The following is a 23001-nucleotide window of genomic DNA, read 5'->3' as shown; positions in this document are numbered from 1 at the left end:
AAACTGCGAGCTGATGTATTCCGTTTGCTAGAGGAGAAAAAGGCAGCTGCTGCAGCTGCACAAACGCTTCCGACCTCCGGGATGCAGGCCGATGCTTCAGAGACAGATAAGAATGTTGTAGTTCATGGAAAACCTATGCGGGAAGCCATACCTTTGTGTGATCCTCCCCATTTATAATTGGGTTTATACTCCATGGAATCGAGCAGATGTCATGGCTCTTAAAGCTGCTTTGCCTGATCCGCGCAAAAATCTGGCTGCTTTTTATGAGGAAGTTGAAGGAGCTATTAGTTCTTGTACCATGACCTTATCTGATATCGACATGTTCTTTGGACTTATTTTACCTCCTGATATGTGGAGAACTATTTGTAGAGTCGATGACCATACTACTTTTGGGGCTGTTTGGAAGGAGTTGGAAAGGATTGATGCAGAAAGGGCACCAGCACAGAAGCTGCAACAGGAAATGTTATACTAGTTAAAGTGAAAACTATTATTCCTCCCAAAAAGATAGATTGGACGGTGTTTGCATACTGTAAGAAAAAGGTAGATGAATCAGTTTCAAATTTCTTTACATGTTTTGAGGAAGCATTCCACGACTTTAGTGACCAGTCATTGAAAAATGACACAGGCAGGCATCTGTTTGTCGATAAATTTGTCACAAACATGTTTCCAGGAATAGCTAGTCGCCTAAAGGCCAGTGAGAGTTGGTGGACTATGTCTTCCCCATTCTCTCTTTTGACTGTGGCTCAGTATTATGAATGACAGGCATTAGAAGCTAAGGGAAATGAGGATAAGAAGAATAAGGAGTTGAAAACAAAGGTTATCATTTGTCAGGGCTATGGTCCCTCTTATGGAAATAATAGTCGAGGCAGAGGTGCAATGTATCGTTCTGGTGCGCCCTCTTTTGCCGAGCTTCTTTGTTTATTGATCAGTGCGCTTACTGCAGGGAGATCAGACAATGTGCTTATGAATGTCCTCGTTCGTGCCCTCAGCAGAGCTAACATGGTTGGGGACAAATGAGATGTTGTCCAGGGAACCCAGGACATAGGGGAGGTAGGGATGATCGTGCTAGATTTGAGACTGTGGGGCATCCTCCAAATTCTTCAAATACGTTTGATAGGCGTAATCAATATCAAATATCTGACTATTTGACTTCGGATTTGACGGACTCTGCTTATGCATAGGAATGCCTAGGATGGGGTAAGGAATCAGTTGAAGTTCCAGTCGATCAGAAGGGTCCCTATGTCCAAGTACGTGTTTTGGGTTCTACTAATCGGTTTCTGGTTGATAGAGGAGCTACCCGTTGCGCCTTGTCTAAACAATTGGTTACAAGGGCTCCCCTGTCTGGCTTAACCATTACATCAATATGTTTCGATGGGACACCTTCCCTTAGCCCACTGTCACAACCACTGGCATTCAATGTTGATAAATTTACTCATATGTGTCCATTTATGTTTTCGCCTAACACACCAGACAATATTGTTGGTCTTGATATGCTCAAGTATTTCAGGGCTACGATACGTTGTTCCCCAGAAGGTGTACGTGTTATTTTGAATGATAACTATCCAGTGGTTGAGAAGTCCTGTCTTCTCAGGGAAGATATTGAATTGGCTTCTCTCCCTAGTACTTTGTGGGCCACTTCGGACACTGATGTAGGGCAAATGGTTATTCCACCAGTGGATATCAGTGTCAAGGAGGGAGCTTCGTTGCCACGATTTCCGCAATACAACATTTCTTGAGAAGGTGAAGTGGCACTCGTACTCATGGTTTATGATCTGATTGAACTGGGGGTTGTGGAAGAAGTCCCTTATAATGTTTGCAATAGCCCTATTCAGCCTATTTTGAAGAAATACACTGATCCTAAAATCTACAGGTTTATCATTGATTTACAAGAGGTTAACAAGATTGTAGTACCACAATACCCGGTAGTTTCTGATATCACGATACTTTGGTTCCTTCAACGGCTACTACCTTCACCGTAGTTGATTTGAAGAATGCCTTCTTTTCAATTCCTATTCATCCTGGCAGACGGTATTTGTTCGGCTTCACTTTGAATAATTGATCCTATAGATTCTGTAGAGTTCCTCAGGGGTATACAGGGAGTCCTAGTATTTACAGCCAAGCATTGAAAAGACAGCTGGATTCTTTACCTTTACCTACGGGGTGGCTCATATACAATATGTTGATGACATCTTGTTGGCAGCTGATACACCTGAACAGTGTAAAGAATGTACACTGTTTTTGCTTTCATTCCTTACATCACACCATCACAAAGTTTCACGGAACAAATTGCAGTATTGTAGACCGAATGTGACTTATTTGGGTCACCTTCTGTTGAAGGAGGGATGTGCACTTACACCAGATCACATTCAAGCTATGTTAGACACACCAGTGCTCCGTACTCAGAAAGATGTCGCTGCATTCATTGGTCTTACCCATTTTTGTAGGCAATGGATTTTAGGCTTTTCACACATTGTTAAACCCTTGTTGGCTCTTCTGACTAAAGATACTCCAAAGACCCTTCCATGGACGACTGAATGCCAGAATGCTTTCCATCAATTGCGTCAAGCTCTTTGATCTGCACCAGTATTAGGCACTCCAGATTACACTAAGACTTTTACACTCTATGTACACGAGAGAGATTGGGGTGCATTGTCAGTTTAAGTATAGACACACAGTGACAAGCAACGCCCTTGTGCATATTTTTCAGCTGTTCTTGATCCAGTTGCCCATGCATTGCCTGGGTTCTTCCGCTCTGTTGTTGCGGCAGCTGTGTCTATACGTCAGAGTTAAGGAATAGTTTGGTCACACAGATTATTGTTGTTAGTACCCCATGCAGTTGATGCCCTTCTGAAGCAAACCAAAACACTGCACTTAACTACTGTTCATTTGTCCTGATAAGAATAGTCACTTTTGGCTCCCCATATCACCTTGAAAAGATGTTCAACCCTGAATCCAGCTACTTTGTTGCCATACCCAGCGACTCAGTCTCAGTCACAGGAGTCTCATGATTGTATATTCCTTACTGAGGAACAGACAAAGGGTTGTGTCGATTTGCAAGACACGCCCCTATCAAATGTTGATGGGGAATTGTGGGTTGATGGGTCTTGTTTGAAGTTACCAGATGGCACGACATCAGCTGCATATGTGATTACAACACTTCAGATGGTAGTTGAGACAGCTCACATCCCACAGAAGTCAGCTCAGGCAGCTGAGTTAATAGCTTTGACACGAGCGTGTGCACTCAGTATTGACTTGTTTGGGAACATTTATACAGATAGCCGCTATGCTTTTGGAGTGGCTCATGATTTTGGGTTACTCTGGAAGGAAAGAGGCTTTCTTACATCCCACCGGATGCAAATAATGCATGGAGAGTTGGCGCATAATGTTTTGACTGCCTTGACATACTCAAAGAAAATAGCAATTGTTAAATGTAGTGCTCACAAAAAAGTGACTGATAAAATAGGACAAGGCAAGGCAGCTCGTGAGACTGCAATGCAGCGAAGTACTACATATATGTATGTATTGAAGTCACAGGCAGAACTATTGCATGCTATTAGACAGCAAGTGCTAGACATGCAGAGATTTTCTTCCGCTGAAGAACTAGAGCAATGGTCTAAGGAAGGAACATTGGATTATAAGGGCTGCTGGAGGAATAAAGAGATGACAAAGTGGAAACTGCCCACAGCCTATTTACAACCTATGATTCACATGGAACATGGGCTGGCACATGTTGGAGCTTCCTTAATAACGAAATTGCTTACGCAAGTATGGGAGCATCCAGAGATTGCCGGTACAGCTAAAAATACAGTACAGTCCTGCTTGAGTTGTCTCCAGTATAATCCTGGTAAAGGGACACAAACTCCTACAGGAGGGTTTGCTATACCAACTGCACCTTTCGAAGTTTTGCAAATGGATTATATTCAGCTTGAACACGGCAATATTCTAAAATATGTCTTAGTAGTGGCATGTGCCTTCAGTAAGTGGATAAAGGCGTACCCTACGAAAGATAATACAGCTCTCACCATAGCAAAGGTGCTTCTGAAAGAATTCTTCCCCAGATTCGGTGTTTGCAAACTTTTATGGAGTGATAACAGACCCCATTTTGTTGGACAAGTTGTAGAATATGTCCTGAAAGGATTAGGGATCAAGCAGAAGTTTCATGCAGTTTTTCATCCACAATCAGCAGGGCTAGTGGAGAGATATAATGCTACTTTAAAATTAAAGCTAGCGAAAATACAGGCTTCTACATCCTTGAAATGGCCAGATGAACTACCTTTGGCATTGTTGTCCATCAGATCAGTGCCACACTCACAATCTGGTCTTACACCATATGAGGTGGTATTAAGTATGGGCGAATTTTGCGAATTCACGCTACGCGAATTCATGCGGAAGGGTACTCGCGGTCCACAAAATTCGCAAACTTTTGCGAGATTGCGGATTTTTTTATTTTTGCATATTCGCAGGATTTTTTTCACCGCGGCTATCGCGAACGTACCCATGCGATCGTATATGGGCGTGGCCATCTTGTTTTCACTGTTCGCATTGCGTATTTCCGTTTCTGGTCGCTAGTTGCATGCTCGTGTTGTGCATTTCCTGTTCCCGGGGCGCAATTGCGTGTTCGTGTCCATTTGTGCCTTCTCGCGGGTAAAATATCACGCAAACTTTCCTACGTGGTTGCAATGAGCATCTTGTTTTTCATTCATTGCTATGGTTCTGGGTATGCCTTTCCTATCTTGTTTCCATTTTTTTTAATCCTTTGTTTGTATGAACTTTTTAAAATATTTTTTACTCATTATCTATCTCTCTATTTTTGTACATCTATATTTTGAGTTTTTTTCAACTTTTTGTTACTTTAATACCTACTTTTTTTTAGCTCTCTCCTTTCTTTTTGTTACTTTTTTTCCCCATTCTTTCCTATTTTTCCTTTCTTCTTTGACCCAGGACCATATCAAAGGGAGCCGGCAAGTCGAAGGGGAAGAGTCCCGCACCCTGTAGTCTGCTCCCTTGCGGGCGATTAAGGGAGGAGTCAGTAAGTCCCGGGAGATCTTCAGCGCGGTGGAGGTGGTCTTCTTACTGGTCTTCTTTGTGCAGCGCCACCTCCCCAAGACCATTGTGGCAGGTGGCAGGCCCGATACCGGGTATGGCCTCTGGGAGCGTCATCAGCTATGGGGTAAGGTGTGCCGGGCCATGTATCGGGAGTCTGGTGTCAGGCGCACCTACAACCAGGTGACGCACCGGTGGTCCGACATCCTGGACTGGGAACAAGACCTGCTCGACCTGCTTGGCATCGAGATCCCTGGGCTTGGTGTGTACTAGTAGGTATTTAATAACTACTTTTTTTTCTTCTGCTCTGTGTTATATTGCAAATATATGTTTTTTCCAAAGAGCAAGAATGCTGCTGATTACATTGCAGGGAAATTATGTTTCAAAAGCTTCTGTGATTGCAGGTGCTCACCTGCTGAGTCAGTGGCGGTGCTACTATGCTTACTTGTTTTCAATTTTGTGCTCATTTGGCCTGAGTGATTATGTATGAGTGTACTTTACAGAACTGCGTAATGCTAAAGAGACTAGAGACTTAAGTTCAGTCCTTCCTTTATACTCCGCCACTAGATAGTGGTGGTGGATTGATAGGTTGAGTATATTATGACTTGTTATGTAGTAGTATTTAGTGTTCTGCAATCATAACGGACTGTGTCTGTCACTTCGCGTGGTGCTGAGTGCTGCCAGTCCTAGTAGAAACTTTTTGTAGTTGGTTTAGTGACTTACATAACTTTCCAAGTAGACGGTCAGCAAATCCAGCAATACTAAGATCCTAGTAGACCACATCAGATAGGTCAATAAATTTAGTGCGATTGTTGTTTATTTCCCCGAAATAATTTGTTATTGTTTTTTTTAAATTTTTGATTTCGTTGACAACAATCATCCATGTTTTTGTCTTTCTTTCATGTACATCAGCTCCTCCCAGGGGCAAGAGGACAGAGGTGGCGGTGGCGGCGCCAACGGAGCAGGAAGGCCAGGATCGGTCCCCCGAGGGCTCTTCTGCTGGCCCCAGTAAGTTTTCCTGTTAATATTAATAATTATACTTCCCTAACTTTTAAAGCACCTATTTATTCCAAACGTTCATCATAATTCTATTTTTTTCCTAAATCGTCTTTGATCTTTTTGTAGACTGTTTCTAAATTCTTATCCTGCCTCTACTATGACTCCCTGTGCTACTACTATTGTTATTAGTCTGTCTGTGTAGCTAGCTAAGCTTGAAGAGTTGGCAAAATGTGTTAAACAAAACTCCTATTCAGCAATAGCTCTGGGCACTGAGTGCAGTCCTCTGGGTTGTCCATAATGTCTATTGAAGTCTTCTTAATGTTTATGCTTTGACAATTCCCAACAATAAAATGTCAATGGCCACCAAGAATAAGATACTAGTTTACTTTTTGATTGGATAGGAGGACATAATACTACTGTTGCAGGGACTACTCTGCACCTACAGAACTATGGACAAGAAATAGGGCATTGGTGATAATAGGCGTCGTTAGACTTTCCACATACCTCAGTCATAACAGAATTTGAACCCCCAATCTAATTTCTGACTAGCTAGTGTGTCAGAGTCATTTTTTGGCTCCCAAATTCAGCGATGATCCCCAATGATTATACAACCCTGAACATAAGACTACGGAGTCAGTCCCGACCTCTCAGAGTCACGGAACCTTCCTTGCAAATTGCAAGTCCTTTCGTTCACTCACTCATGACCAAAAACCACAGAGTCTATGTAAGTTTTAAAGCTTTATAGAAAGTAAAACAACTAGCTCTGTATAATAATTTTCAATTGTGCATTATATAAAAACATTTATTAAAATCAACTTCATACTAGAAGAGAAACGGTGAACTCATTAAAAATGAACAGTGGCTGATTTACACAATAATTGTTGGAGACCCCTCACCTGGTTGGAACTTAAAGTACTGGTGGTGGTGATGATGATGAGTAACATATTGCTCTTGTTCGTAGAAGGGAATCTTCTGTCTGTTATGAGAAAAAAGGTGCGCGTTAAAAAGCAAGCATTCATCAGTTGTGCCAAAAAGTGTAGCATGTTATGGCTAAGCACAAATAAAAACACCCTCCCCTTCCGATAGGGGAATTTTTAGTTTAGACTAGAGAGTCACAAAAAATTACATTTGTTTATGTAGTAACATTTTTTTTTCATTCCTAGACAAAATAGGGAGTAGTGTATATGGCATCTAAAAATATGAAATGTATTTCGAGGCGGAACACCATCGGGACAGCCCACCACCAGTGCCGGGGCTAGCGCGGAGGTGGTCACTCCAGGGGCGGATGCAGTGCGAGCAGGAACTGCTGTGGGGGATGCCTCTGTAGTGGCGGGTAGTGGTAAGCTATTATATTCCTTACTTATTGAGATTGCAGAGTATGCTCTCTGCAGTGGTGTATATGTTGTACAGTACAAGTACACTTTACTGTTAAGAAGACTTACAAATTTAGAACTAAGTTTTTGTCAACCAGGTAGAAGACAGTCACTCTGGACTTCGCATTAGCAATAGCATTAGCGGCGGGAGTTGACGAGTAACCAATGGCCTCCTCTAAATTTGACTTCAACTCAGCTGTGAAGGACGAGCGAGTTAAATTAATGACTGGCAAAGAATGATATGTGTTTTTGAATGCAGGCACAGGTGTCTGGGAATCTGATGCATGGCCGGTTGAAGGCTGAAGCAAGAATGGGTGGAAGGAGAAAGAAAAGAGGACTGCCTGGGTGGGTGAAACAGAAACTGTATGTGTGTGCAATATATCCTTTGGGTCAAATTCAAATGCATGTCAAGCACGGATGCATGGGTGTCGGTTTACAAAATAAAATAAAAAGGGAGTTTTTCAGAGAGAAAAGGTAAGGTTTGTCCAGTTGAGACATTAAGAAGAATGATTGACATTTACTTTGAATGGATGGATGCCTGGATGGTATCTTCCTAATAGATAGCATAGGTGTATGTAGAGGAGACAGAGTAGACGGTCACTGGATGAAGAGTGTTACTTTGAAGAGCATGTAACACCGCACGTCTGTGCCAGAGTAGCAAAGCCGAGGAATGTAGAAGTTGTAATTTTTCAGAATACTCCATTGACTAACAGTAGTTTGCAAGCACAGCATATATTATGTATCCATATTGTATAGTTCACATTATCAAGTCAAGTCACAAGTGCCTTCCTCAGGCGATTACGGGGACCACTCACTACCTACGTTAATAATTGTTTTTCACCTGTGTCATTCATGTGTGGCCTATCAGTGTTCACTCAATCAATAAAAACAAAGCACCTAAAGTCATCATTTATATAAGCAAATATCCTGTGAAGGGATAGATGATCATATTATCTTCTTAATTTTCCTCTTTTAGTAATCAGGGGCAGGGTAGGGTGAAAGTTAAATTGATTGAGCAGTAGCCCTTGTAACTGAGTATGGCCAGTGCCACCCGTAATAGAAAAGTAAGAGCTTCCACACCTGCATGTACTGGACTAGTAACAGTAACGGGAGTGTGCGCCATCATGGCTTGCGTCTGTTTTTCTTGGGTGCAAGCTGACTGCGCTGGCATTATGCCAGCTTCCACAAGTTTAGGTATTAATTTCGCTAAACAAGAGAGAAGAAGAAGACTGGTGCACTGTCTGAGTCTAATGTAGTGTGTCTATACAGTGCTAGTAGAATTCCTGAAACTCCCACTAATGTTAGAGCTGAGGCCGACAAAGTGGGAGGTTAGATAGATACATGCCACAAATGTTATGTACTGTGCTTGCAAGTTGCTAGTGCTACTGTGACACAACTTTCTGTTAAATTATTTTGTGTTAATCTTAAAGAGTATTGGTTACAGTATTTTTTTCTTTCTTCATATAGATACTCTTTCTAAATTATCAAGGAAGGAGTTGGCTATCTTGGCTAGGCAACTGAAGCTAGAGGCAATTGTCGGCGAATATCGGCGGCTGGTGGCTTGGGAGGAGGAGGATGACTCTCACTCAACAAAAGATGCATCCTCCTCCGCTGCCCCTGGGTCATACAGCCAGCACAATCCTCCAGCGGTACGGCGCCGTGGTCTGGCAGCCACCCGCTGCCGCCGAGCAGCGAAACCAACAGCTGCCCCATATAGTACCTGCAAGGCTCGTGTGCACCGACTAACTCTGTGAGTGGCCTACCTTGAGCAGGAAATGGAGAGGCAGAAAGCCCTGCTCAAGGCCCTCCGGAGAAAGTTGTGTGACCACCTGGCAACAGGACACCGCCAGTAGAGAGAGACTGTCCCTTGCCCTTTTTTTAAAGACTTTTGGGGGGGTGGGAATTGGGCGTTGGGGTTTTGGAACTTTTCTTCGGGACATTTCATGGACATTTGTTGGGGTTAGGGAAGGCGGTGGGTCAGGTCTTGTGGGATAGTTAAATTTTGTTAGGGTCGAAATAATTATTTATTTTCCACTTAAACATAGCATACGTGTTTTTACTGTTTTGTGGGGGAGGCGGGGGGGGGGGAGGGTAACTGTACGTTTGTTTTCCTGAAACTTAACTGGCTGGTTGATTCAAATTGTCTAAGTAATCACCCAAATGTGTACAAAAGTGCCACTGACAGAGTTAGCGAATCCAATTGTCCTACTACTTTACTAGTACTACCGTCAGTCTCTCCTCTCCTCCTACTCCATTATTCTTCCTCCCCCAAAATGCTTATCTTACCTATGATTTGTGTTTGAGAATAGGGTTAGGCACAGGGCTGGCTGTATGGCAAATGGCGATTCAGGTGGGCTATGGAATCCGGTACAGATGAAATGGCATTTTTGTGGTGGTAGTAGTACTGGTACACACTGGCAGTAGCAGCATATGAAAACAATTGAGACATTGTGTGGCCTGAGGAGCATTAAAACAGTACAATAGTACATAGTACAGTACACAAGAACAGTGCCATAATTGTAGCCTAAGCAATGCTAAAGTATTCAATCAAAAGTTAACTACTAGTTGCGTGGATTATGGCTACTACAAGAACTAGTACTGAAGGACACAGCAGCGTAAGCTTTCGTTTCGTCACGTGTAGGAGGATGTTGTTGATGAATCCACTTAATGGCGGACATAAAATTCTGAATTGATTTGCAAATACTCATGGGTGTGTGTCAAGCAGAATAAGAATATATTCTTGGATTCCTTGACCTGCCTTGAAATTGATTTTCTGTTGCTTTTAACCTTATCCTCCCCAGCAAGCGTGTGGAATTATTGGTGTCATTTAGTCACACCTCAATGAAAACCACACAACCCGGGGGAAGAGGGTTAGGGTTTGAAAAATAAATGGGAATGGGGGTCTTTGGGGACGTTTTTTGGAGAGAGAAAAAAGACACAGCATGGACAAACCACAAATGAAGAAAAACAAATCTTTGGATACAAAAATATCCATAAATCTTTTTTTTTTTTTTTAATATATTTATTAATTTTTCAAAGAATTTTCCAGATATTCCAACATATGTTTACAGCACATTCCAATTTCAGGTGATTATATGTACATTTCATTACATTATAGCATAAAGAATTCATCCAACAAACAGATGTAAGATACATGCTACCCAACCCAAAACAGCATCCAGAACAACTAAAAGAAGGAAAAAAAAAAAAAGGAAAAAAAAAGGACAGACAGCTGCTATAATGATATAACACACTTTCTTGTGCTATTCTAGGTTTATCCTACTGTTTTTCCACCTCGTGATAGGTTGCCATATTGTATTACCTAATGCCTTGGCCCTTCTACCTTTCCTCTCGTATATTGCTTTTTCTAGATTGTATATAGTGAGAAGGCTGGCAATCCAATCTGAGAATAGTGGGGGAGCCTTGTTCAGCCAATTCCTTGCTCTGCAGATGCGATACACTGCAATTGGAACAAAAATAAACTCAGCTGGCATAGCTTCTACCGTGTCTACCACCCCTAAAATAATTAATTCATCTATAAGTTTAATCTTAATCCTAAGTGTTTTGTCAAAAAATTCTTCAATGGCCATTTTCAAAGTGAACAATTGTGGGCACTGCGAGAACATATATACAATATCTGCCCCGTTCGCGTTGCATCGTGGGCATGTTATTCCCGTCGTCCCACCCCACTGGGCGATTCTAGCCGGGGTATGGTAAAGTGAAAACACTGTTTTGAAATGCTGTGATTGTAGGGTTGCCGAACATAACACTGTTCTGCCCAAATCTAATGACTCCTGAAAAGTTTCTGAGCCTGACCCCAGTTTTTCTATCCATTTTTGCGAATATTTCGCCCTTTCATCTGATTTGTTTTCTTTCAGTTCAGCATATAGTTGTCTTATCGTACATTTACTAGTTGTTTCTATATATTCCATAATTTTGCATTGTCCCATCCCTGCCGAGCCGCCTTGTTTTTGTGTTAGAAAGCTCCTGGCTTGAAGATATTTATAAAAACTATTATGCTCTAATCCAAATTTCATTTTGAGCGACCCAAACTGTAACATATTACCCTGACTATCCAGCAAATTCCCTATTTTCACTATGCCTTTATTATACCAATCATACATTGTGGCATCCTTGAAGATCTCCCTCGGCAGTGAGCAGTTTGTATACAATCTCGTATAATTATTAAATCTACCTAAACCAAATTTTTTAGCCAATCCTTTCCACACCCTGTATGCTGCTTCCAAGGTCTTAAATCTTGTGTGTTTAAAATACGTGAAGTCTGTTATGTTTAAAAACCCATTCTCAGCCTTCTCACCCAATAGTGTGGTATAAACATTGGCTAATCCTACCTCAGTTCCCGTTATATGTTCTGAACCTCCCTGTTACGCTGGGGGTCGGCTGGGGTTCAGTTATGGGCAACAGGCGGGCTCGTGGTAAAGAAGGTTTTATTGCTGTAAACCAGTGATCAGTACAACTCTTCCGAATCGGGTTAAATCTCCGCGGGGATCTACTCCTACTACGTCTTCGTCGGGGGACCTTCTCCTTCTCTCGGAGCCCTTCGGGACTTCGAGGGGGTGATTCTTCCTCGTCCGAGTCCGTCGCTGCGAGTGCCGGGTTTTCTTTCCCCAGAAGGCAAAGAGAGAACAAGGGAAGTATCAGAAATTCGTACAAGACCTCGATTTCAGGGTAAGGGAGTGAGGGAAACCACCGGTGCTCTAGTTTACAAAGGTGCACTATCGTGAGGGGGAGGGGAGAGTGCACAGGGTATGGGTCCGGGGATGTTAGGTTTCCCGTGGTCTGGTACCTAATGTACCTCGAATATCTACCCAGCCCCGCAATCGGTCACGCACCTGTGAAAGCCACGCACCTCCCCTGGGTGAGTGGCTGGGCGACTCGCGGGAACGGTGGCCTCCTGGCTTCTCTCCGTCCGTAGCAGACGCCGACTCTGCTTCCTGAAGGTGACTCTCCTTCTCTCCCCCGGCCTCTGATGTCCCACGCCGCTCTCGTCCTCCGCCTCTCTTACTCTCTGCTGCTTCCTCCGATCTCCTGCTTCTCCCGCCGTCCTCTCCTCCTGTCTCCATATTCTCCTCGCTCTCTGTCCTCTCCTCGCCTTCCTCCTCCGTCCTCCGGGTGATCAAGCACACCTGTGCCTCGGGGCTGACTCCTTTTGACGGAAACGAGTAGTAGGCCGACTCCTCCCACTCCGTCTCTTGCCACGAGTTAAAGGGCCAGTCCTCGACAGCTTTATCAGCGATACCGGAGTTGGTGTCCTGAGGGGGGAGAGAGACAGGGGAGTAGGGTAAAGGTAAATTGTTGTCCATATCCCCGGAGTCCCACCTGTCCCGATGCATTCTGGTAGTTGTATGCGGAGGTGTTGGTCCGATGACTGGGGACCTCGTGTACACCCCGTTACACACCTCCCCCCTAGGATGCTCCTGATCGGGGAGCGGATGTCGAGAGAGGAAGTCCGCGCTCACATTCTCTGTTCCTTTTTTGTGTCTGACGGTGAATGAGTAGGTCTGTAAAGCTAGGAACCACCTCATTACACGTGCATTATTCGATTTATTACGGGCCATCCACAAAAGGGGAGCATGGTCTGTGTACAGATCGAACGGGTGCCCCTCCAGATAATATGCAAGTTTCTCAACTGCCCACCTGACCGCCAGACATTCCTTCTCAATAGTAGCGTATTTCAACTCCCTCGGGAACAGTTTACGACTCACATAGACAATGGGGTGTTCTAGACCATCCGCCCCCTTTTGAGACAACACCGCCCCAATCCCATACTCCGAGGCATCTGTATGTAGGATAAAGGGGACTGAGAAATCGGGGGAAGTTAACACCGGGGTGGAGGTGATGAGGCGTTTCAACTGTTGAAAGGCAGTGAACATGGGGTCGGTAGGGCGGATAGGGGTACCTGATTTACCTGGATTACGCAGGGCGTCAGTAAGGGGGGCTGCTATGTCGGCAAACGAAGGGATAAACCTACGGTAATAACCCACTAACCCCAGAAACGCCCTCATCTCTTTTCTGGTGGTTGGGAAAGGGGTGTCGGCAATGGCCCTTACCTTCTCAATTTGAGGCTCTATCAAGCCGTGACCCAGCATGTACCCAAGGTATTTCACTTTTTGAAAGCGATCTTTGATTTTTTTGCGTTGACTCTAAGACCGGCGTTTTCCAATGCCACAAAGACCCTGTGCAAATGCTGCAGGTGGTCTTCCCAGGTTTTACTATGTATCACAATGTCATCCAAATAGGCTGCTGCGAGGGATGAGACCGGGGCCAGAACGGTGTTCATGAGCCTCTGGAAAGTAGCAGGGGCTCCATGTAACCCGAAAGGGAGGACAGTAAACTCGTAGTGCCCTGTATCGGTACTAAAGGCGGTCTTCTTTTTATCTTCCTCCCTCAAGGGCACCTGCCAATATCCCTTGGTTAGGTCCAGGGTCGTGATGTATCTTGCTTCTCCCAGTTTTTCTATCATTTCGTCGACTCGGGGAATTGGGTATGCATCGAACTCAGAGATGTGGTTAAGCGCCCGAAAATCCATACAGAAACGTCGACTTCCGTCCGGTTTGGGGATCATAACGATGGGACTTGACCATTGGCTTGTAGATGGTCTGATTACCCCCAGGTCTAACATGTCTCTCACTTCCTTCCGGATGGCAGCTCTCCGTGCTTCTGGAACCCGGTAGGGTTTCATCTGTATGGTTTTTCCGGGAATGGTCTTGATACAATGTTCCGCCATCGTCGTTCGGCCTGGTTGATCCGAGAACAGGCTCTCATGTCGTTGTAGGAGCTGTATTAGGTCGTCACTTTGGGTTTGTGTTAATTCTTCATTTATGATCAGCTGCTCTCTTGTTGTGTTGTTCTCCCCAGGAGTACTGGTGGCCACCTGTACATCAGTGGGGGGCCTTCCTAGCCATTTCTTAAGCATATTGATATGATAGGCTTGTGTCTTCTTTGGGCCGATTTGTAAGGTGTAGGTGGTTTTACCTATCGTCCCTACCACTTTGTAGGGTCCTACCCAGGAGGCCTTAAACTTTTGTGTGGACGAGGGCAGGAGTACCAGAGCCCAGTCTCCTTCCTTCAACAGTCTCCATCTTTTTCCTTTGTCGTAGGCTTTCTTTTGTCTTTGTTGACTGTCCTCTAGATGGGTGTAGGCCAAGTCTCTCAATTTTCCCAAGTTAGGTTTTGAGACTATGGGCATATTCCAAGGTGGAAGAGGTTTCTTCTGGAATCTCATTTTCCCAGGCGTCCTTTGTCATTTCCATCAACGATCTGGGCTGTCTTCCATACAAAAGTTCAAAGGATGATACTCCCAGGCTACTTTGCCGTTGTCCCCTTATGACATAGAGAGCCAGAGGAAGTAGTTGATCCCATTTGTTGCCGTTGACTTCCATCATTTTTCTTAAGGTGGTCTTTAGGGTGCGGTTATATCTCTCCACTAACCCGTCCGTTTGGGGGTGGTATACGGAGGTTCTGATTTGATGGACATCCAGATTTTTACGTACTTCTTTCATCAATCGGGATACAAAGGGGGTTCCTTGGTCTGTCAGGATTTCTTTGGGGAACCCCACTCTGCTAAATAATTCGATCATCTTGTCGGCGACTTGTAGGGTAGTAGTGGCTGTTAGTGGGTAGGCCTCAGGAAACCTCGTGGCGTAATCCACAATCACCAATACGTACTGGAATCCTTTCTTGGTTTTGGGTAAAGGGCCTATGATATCCATTCCTAATCTCTCGAATGGTTTGCCGATGATGGGAAGAGGCTGTAAAGGCACTGCTTGTGGTCTGGTCATATTCTTCCTCTGGCACAAGCTGCATTCCTGGCAGTATCGGTTAGCGTCTTTGTAGATGCCGGGCCAATAGAAATATCGCAATATATTTTGCGTAGTCTTCTCTGCTCCTATGTGCCCTGCCACTAGATGGCTATGTGCAAAGAATAGTATCTGTTCCCGGAAGGAGAGGGGAACCAGGAGTTGGCCTTCTTCCTCCTCTTTTCCCTGTCGGTACAGTAGGTCATGATGGATAAAAAACCGGGGATACCTTGGTTGGGTATTGTCGCCATCCTGGTGAGCCTGTTCCCAAGCATTGAAAAGGGAGGGATCGTTGATTTGGGCGAACTTAAAACTCCGGTCTAGTACCCAGGGCTTGGGAGACAAAAGAGCTGGTTTGGGGGACATAGAGGGGATCTCGTCTTTTTTTAAGCTGTGTCTAAACCACTGTAGGAACCGGGGGTTGTCTGTCCCTATGATTAAATCTTCGGGCAGGGTGTTAAGGACTCCTACCCTTATTATCTGCTGGGGGCCCTTCGGGGTTTTTATGGGGACCTGAGCAAGAGGGTAGGTTTTGACATCCCCGTGTACACATCGGATGGCTACTAATTGGCGGGGTAAGTACTGGGATTTCGCTACATGTTTCGTTTGTATGACCGACTGCCTACAGCCTGAATCTAGCAGTGCCTGGATGGAGGACCCGTTCACCTGTACAATTACTCTGTACGTGCTCCCCATCTCCGCGGAGTAGAGGACAGCCCGGGGCAAGTATCCCACTTCCATGGGCTCATCCGGAGGTCTTTTGGTGGGACAAAACCGGGCAATATGTCCCCAGTTCCCACACTCATAACATTGTGGCCCTGCAGATGTGGGGGTCTCAGGTTTCCAGCCTCGGAGCTTCGGAGGATCCACAGGGCGGGATGGAGGAGGTCGCCTGTCTGTCTTTACCGGTGGTTTGTGGACACAATCCGGCTCCCACCCGGATGAGCGGGGCTGGGCCCTCGTGAAGTTGGTTGCCATGTCGACAGCTTCTGCAGTAGTCAGGTTGGGGTGTTGTCTGAGCCACCTCTGGGTAGCGAAAGGCAGCGCCTCTAGATATTGTTCCAGATATATTCTATCCATGATTTCTGCCTTAGTGCTTGTGGCAGGGGTCAACCACTTGTCCGCGGCCATTTTTAGTCTCACAAATAGCGTCTTGGGGTTCTCCCCTGGAACACCACGTTCCTTCCTAAACCTGAGTCTATAGGCTTCATGGTCCAATCCTAAATGATCTAGGATAATCTTCTTTACTTCCTCATAGGGAGTGTCTCCATTTGGGTTGGCAACCTGGTAGGCTGCTTGGGCTTCTCCGGACAGGAGCGGAGCCAAAAAGAAAGGCCATTTGCTTATGGGCCATCCACAGGCCCTGGCAGCCCTCTCAAAATTGAGCATGAAGGAATCCGGGTCATCCCCCGGATGGTATTTCTGTAGGGACACCGCTGAAGTGCCATGTGGAATAGGTTGCGCTTCTCTAACCGTCCCTGTAGTCCCCGAATTCACCCATAACTGCGGGGTTTCCTCTTTAGTGGCTAGGGCCTTCTTCAGTATCTCGCGGTCAGCCTGTGCTGAGGTTAACTGTTGCTCGGCCACCCATCCAAGCTTCTCCTGTCCTTTGATTAGCTGCTGTATGAGGGTCTCCATCTCTGTATCGAGGGTTATGCTGCCCGCATTCTCCACCACTGTTACGCTGGGGGTCGGCTGGGGTTCAGTTATGGGCAACAGGCGGGCTCGTGGTAAAGAAGGTTTTATTGCTGTAAACCAGTGATCAGTACAACTCTTCCGAATCGGGTTAAATCTCCGCGGGGATCTACTCCTACTACGTCTTCGTCGGGGGATCTTCTCCTTCTCTCGGAGCACCTTCTCCTTCTCTCGGAGCCCTTCGGGACTTCGAGGGGGTGATTCTTCCTCGTCCGAGTCCGTCGCTGCGAGTGCCGGGTTTTCTTTCCCCAGAAGGCAAAGAGAGAACAAGGGAAGTATCAGAAATCCGTACAAGACCTCGATTTCAGGGTAAGGGAGTGAGGGAAACCACCGGTGCTCTAGTTTACAAAGGTGCACTATCGTGAGGGGGAGGGGAGAGTGCACAGGGTATGGGTCCGGGGATGTTAGGTTTCCTGTGGTCTGGTACCTAATGTACCTCGAATATCTACCCAGCCCCGCAATCGGTCACGCACCTGTGAAAGCCACGCACCTCCCCTGGGTGAGTGGCTGGGCGACTCGCGGGAACGGTGGCCTCCTGGCTTCTCTCCGTCCGTAGCAGACGCCGACTCTGCTTCCTGAAGGTGACTCTCCTTCTCTCCCCCGGCCTCTGATGTCCCACGCCGCTCTCGTCCTCCGCCTCTCTTACTCTCTGCTGCTTCCTCCGATCTCCTGCTTCTCCCGCCGTCCTCTCCTCCTGTCTCCGTATTCTCCTCGCTCTCTGTCCTCTCCTCGCCTTCCTCCTCCGTCCTCCGGGTGATCAAGCACACCTGTGCCTCGGGGCTGACTCCTTTTGACGGAAACGAGTAGTAGGCCGACTCCTCCCACTCCGTCTCTTGCCACGAGTTAAAGGGCCAGTCCTCGACAGCTTTATCAGCGATACCGGAGTTGGTGTCCTGAGGGGGGAGAGAGACAGGGGAGTAGGGTAAAGGTACATTGTTGTCCATATCCCCGGAGTCCCACCTGTCCCGATGCATTCTGGTAGTTGTATGCGGAGGTGTTGGTCCGATGACTGGGGACCTCGTGTACACCCCGTTACACTCCCCCACCTATTAACACCCTACTATACTGTAATACAGCAGCCCAATAATAAAGCCTGAAATCCGGTGCTCCCAAACCACCTTTTCCTCTTTCTACAGTTAAGTGTCTATAGGCTCTCCTTGTCTTCCCTTTAACCCAAATAAATTTGTTCAAAATCGCTTCCAACTTGTTGAACCATATGTTATCAAAGAATAAGGGTATAGATCTAAATAAATACAAAACTTTAGGGAATGTTACCATTTTGATGACGTTTATTCGGCCCATTAAGGTCAGGTGCAAATTATTCATTCTTTCTGTATTTGTTTTAATTTTTTCTAGCAGCGGGCTCATATTGATTTCTACTAGCCTATCTAAATCAGCTGTAATCTTCACCCCTAAATATGTAACTTCGGGTGCTATTCTTATATCCTGATAATTTACCCAATTGTTTTGTATTATTTGTGTTTTTCCTTTATTTAATGAATAACCTGCAAATGTGCCAAAAAGTGCAGCCTCCTGCTCGATTTCTATAATAGCCGACCCTGGGTCTGGTGTAACAACTGCCACGTCATCTGCATATGCAAGTGTCTTATACTCATCTGCATATAATCCAATCGGGAGAATGTTTGGGTTCCCTTCTAATCTTCGCAAAAGGGGATCTAAATATAAGGCGAATAACAATGGTGAGGCCGGGCAACCCTGTCTTGTACCACGCTTTATGCGTATGCCCTCGGTATACCCTCTGTTTATCCTCACCTTAGCTGTTGGATCTAAGTATAACGCCTTTATGGCCTTTATATAGCCTGATCCTATCCCAAACCACTCCAAGACTTTCCACAAATAGCTCCAGGAGACCCTGTCGAAGGCCTTCTCTGCATCCAAAAAAATGGCCGAGGCAGGGTCTCCTGCAGCTCCCGTAGCATCCAATATGGTAACCATCCTCCTTGTGTGTTCCGTAGTCCCTTTACCCGGTATAAAGCCATGCTGTGTTGTGTAAACCAGCCCCTCAATTACCCTGCTAAGCCTTTGTGAGAGAGCCTTGGAGTATATTTTTGCATCCGCGTTCATGAGAGTAATTGGCCTGTATGAGCCAGGATCCAGATGCGATTTATTCTTTGTCAGAATAACTATAATACTTGCACCGGCCCATGATTGTGGTATGTTTTCCCCCATCTGTGCATGCCTTAAAATTTCTAGCATATCAATCCCCAAAGTGTCCCAGAAAGTCCTATAAAATTCCGCCGGTATTTGGTCAGGTCCCGCGGCCTTCCCCGAGGGGAGTTTCATTACCGCATTATGTATTTTACCCAGCGTTAGTGGTAACTCCAAAGCCTCTTTATCCTCCAAAATCAGTTCTTTGTGAGGAATGCCAGCCAAGTAATCCTCTATCTCCTCCTCCCCAATTCTCAAGTCTTGATCATAAAGTTCAGAGTAGAACTCCCTAAACACCTCCCTCACATCTTCCACCTTAGTTACAACGTTCCCCCCTTTATTCTTAATTTCTTTAATTTCCCCGGCTGCCAGGTCTTGTCTAGTACGAACTGCTAACATATGCCCAACCCTCTCATTAAATTCGTAACATTTTTCCTTTTTTGCTAAATAATTACTCGCTGCTTTGTTAGCCAATCTTTCGCCAGTCTCTGCCTTTTTCAACTCTATTTCTAATAAGATCTGCTCAAGAGATTCTTGATTTATGACCGACTGAATAAGCTGTTGTTCTAAGTTCATTAGATCCTGTAGCCTACTAGTTAATTCCAATTTCTCTTTCTTGCTCCTATGTAGAGTATAAGCCAGTGTTTCCCCCCTTATCCCTGCCTTGAATGCATCCCAAACCATACCTGTAGCTGCCGTACCTCTGTTTGCCTCCCAGAATTGTCTAATCCACGCCTTCATTCTGCTGAGATAGTCAGCTTCTTTGAGTAACCCCCTTTCGAATGTCCAATTATATTCTTTGTGACTAGCGTTGCGATTCTGGGAGATAGTCAACACCAGTGGATTGTGGTCTGAGGAGACCCGAGGTAGCATTTCTATTTTCACTTCTGGTACTAAGGGGCTAGAAACTAAAAAATAATCCAGTCTGGCTATACTTTTGTGGGGAGCGGAGTAGAAAGTGCTGCCTGTCCCCGTAGGGTTATATGCCAACCAAACATCTACCAGCGCATTATTATCCATTAAGTTAGCAATAGCCCTTCTTGTTCTCTTCTTGCGGTCTCCCTTCATCCCCCCTCCCATCATACCCAACCCTGATAACCCATTGATATTAAAATCTCCACAAAAGATTACTGGTTCTGACCATAATGCCAATTCGGTATCTAGGAAATCAAATACATCAGGTTCATCTTCATTAGAGCCATACACAGAAACAATTGTATATCGGCCTCCAGCTGTTTCTCCTTCTACCACCACCCATCTACCTTCAGCATCTTCCTTCTTCCTCTTTACTAACATAAATCCTTTTTTTGCAAGTATGGCCACTCCTTTTGTTTTATCATCTTGCTGCGTGTGTGCTAAAACTTCATACCCTAACTGGTCTATAAGATATTTATCTTTCCCTCTCACATGTGTCTCCTGAAGACATATAACATCCAGTTTTAATAATCTGCACATGGCCGCTACTTTCTGCCTTTTACCGCCATCATTCAGACCACAAATATTAATGGTAGCAATTCTTATTGCCATCTGAATTTGAAATAAAGCCAACAATCATTTTTCTCCAGATTTTTTACTGTCACCTGTTTGTGCCTGTATATCCTCTTACTTCGTGCTGTACATACCCTTAATTCTTCACCACCACCTTCCCACCCCCCCTCCCTCAACCCCCCCTTGCCCCCCCTCCCCTTGCTAACCCCCCCCCTGTTAAAGGCAAATAGGTCAATCTTGACCTATGTGTGGCTGCTCACCACTGTAGTGTCGCTTCCTTCTCCCGCCTGAGTTACCCGTATATTACCATACTCGATACTCAAAACTCTTAGTATTTCCGTATGCATCTTATGTATCTTATGCTGGTTTAGATTCCCTACTCTTCCTGCTTTTCTGAGTCTCTGTAATCTCTGCGAGATATTCACCTGCCTTTATTTCCGAAAAGAACATTCTGGTGCGTCCCCCTGTGACAACTTTTAACTTGGATGGATACATCAAGTATGCTTCGGAGCCCTGGCGTTGGAAAGGAGTGATAAGCTGCCTGAGTTTCCATCTCCTTTCCACGGTCGTAAGGCAGAAATCAGGCCTAGTAAAAAATGTAATCCCTTCGACTGACTTTTTCCTATCTGGTCTAGCAGTCTCCATAATTTCCTGCCTAGCCAAGAAATTCCCAAAAAAAACTGACATTGCCCTGGGTAAGCCATTCAGTGCCTCTTCCTCCCTTCTGCGTCAGTGGAAATCTATGCGCTCTCTGTACTTCAAGCTCCCACTGCCACTGTGCCTCTGGGTATGCATCTTTTAGTAATTTAATCATAAACCCCCTTTGGTCCTTCCCTTCCAGTCCTTCCTCTAGGCCCAAAAAGCGTAGGTTGTTCCGCCTTTGGCGATTCTCGAAATCTTCCAGCTTCCACTGTAAGTCCTCAATCACCTTTCCTTGCTCTGTTCTTGCATTCTGCCAGTCTGTGACTTCGTCCTCCAGTCTTCCAGTTCTTTCTTCAACTTGTTCCACCCTACCTTCCACCTCCACATATTTTCTATTCATTTTCCCAATGCTTGCTTGTATTTTCTTAGTGTCTTGTCTCGCTCTTCTGCTTTCTAAGCGAGACTCTAGGTGCATTTGTTTTAGCATGGAGAACATTCCATCCAAAGTCGCTTGAGGTGGGATATAAGTTATGTCTTGAGAGGCATTTAAGGGGTAGCTCTCAGATGCGTCGCCCAAGTCTTGATCCAGATACATTTTGGAGGTGCTACCATAGTCCCAGAGCAATTTCCTATTTGTGCTTGAGGCTGCTCTGTCTATATCTCTATCACGCCTTATCATAGTTCTTCTTCTTTTCTTTTGTGTTTCCTTGCTTCTATGCTCACTAGAGAGGGATCCTTCTGACTCTGTCCCTGATGAGAGATCTGTGGTGATGCCCTCCTCCTCTGACCCTAACAGAGAAGAATCTGAGCCCTCAGTCACTGAGTAAAATTTTTCCACCTCCGGGGAACGTACTCTCCTTCCTTTAGGCCCCTTTGTTGTGCGACTCTCTAAACTTTTCATACTTCCCCAATTTGACTGTGCCATGACATTCTTATCACCTGGTGTGGGCGCTAGATTTACTTCCATCAGCGCTTCAAGCATTTGGGCATTATTGGTGTTCACCGGTACAACCAACTCCTTCAGCTGCCCATTGCTAAGCTTACCGGTACTGTTCGTCGTCTCTGTATCCGCATCTACTCCTGTGTTTGCGTCCTCACCAGCCTTCGCAGTAATCTCCTCTCTCTGCTCGGCTCCCGCTTGAGGCGTACACGTCTGCGGCCCCGGTTGCCTGGCAACCGCCGTGCTTGCGTCCTCGCGGTCGGCGAGAACAGTTTCCGCATTTGCCTTCGTGTTTGGGGCTGAGGTGCATCCAGTGACCAAAATTGTAGGCTGGCTTCTCCCCGCAAATGCCTCCGTGACAGTGGATTGCCGCAGATCTCTACTGGAGGCAGGTACAGTGTTCGTATGCTTTGGCGCTCCGCTATCCGATTGGGAGCGCTTCTGTTGTTGTGTCTGTCCTTTGGCCCCAGGAGTTCCCGCTTGCGCCGCATGTATCGCTGCTTTAGACTCGGCCTTAGACTCGGCCTTAGACTCGGCTTTTTCCTTTTCTTTCATAGCTTTTTCTGATTTCTCACCTTTTTTAGCCTGCATCTTTTGGGCAGCGTTGCTCGATGCAGTAGTTGCTGTGGCTCGTTTGCTCAACGTGGATTTCGGGATTGCACCACTGCGTTGCGACATCCTTAGAACTGTAGTGATACCATGCGAGAGCGCTTTCTTAAAATGTTCACCATAATAGAGTCTCAGGGTTGTAATCACCTTCTGTAATACCTCAATACCAGTACCTCCTTTAGTACCTCCTTTAGCGCAGAATACTCTTTGGAAAATCAGCATA

The sequence above is a fragment of the Lissotriton vulgaris genome, chromosome 3_1 (assembly GCF_964263255.1).
Source record: "Lissotriton vulgaris chromosome 3_1, aLisVul1.2, whole genome shotgun sequence".
NCBI classification, from domain to species: domain Eukaryota; kingdom Metazoa; phylum Chordata; class Amphibia; order Caudata; family Salamandridae; genus Lissotriton; species Lissotriton vulgaris.
This window is presented reverse-complemented; position numbering follows the sequence as displayed.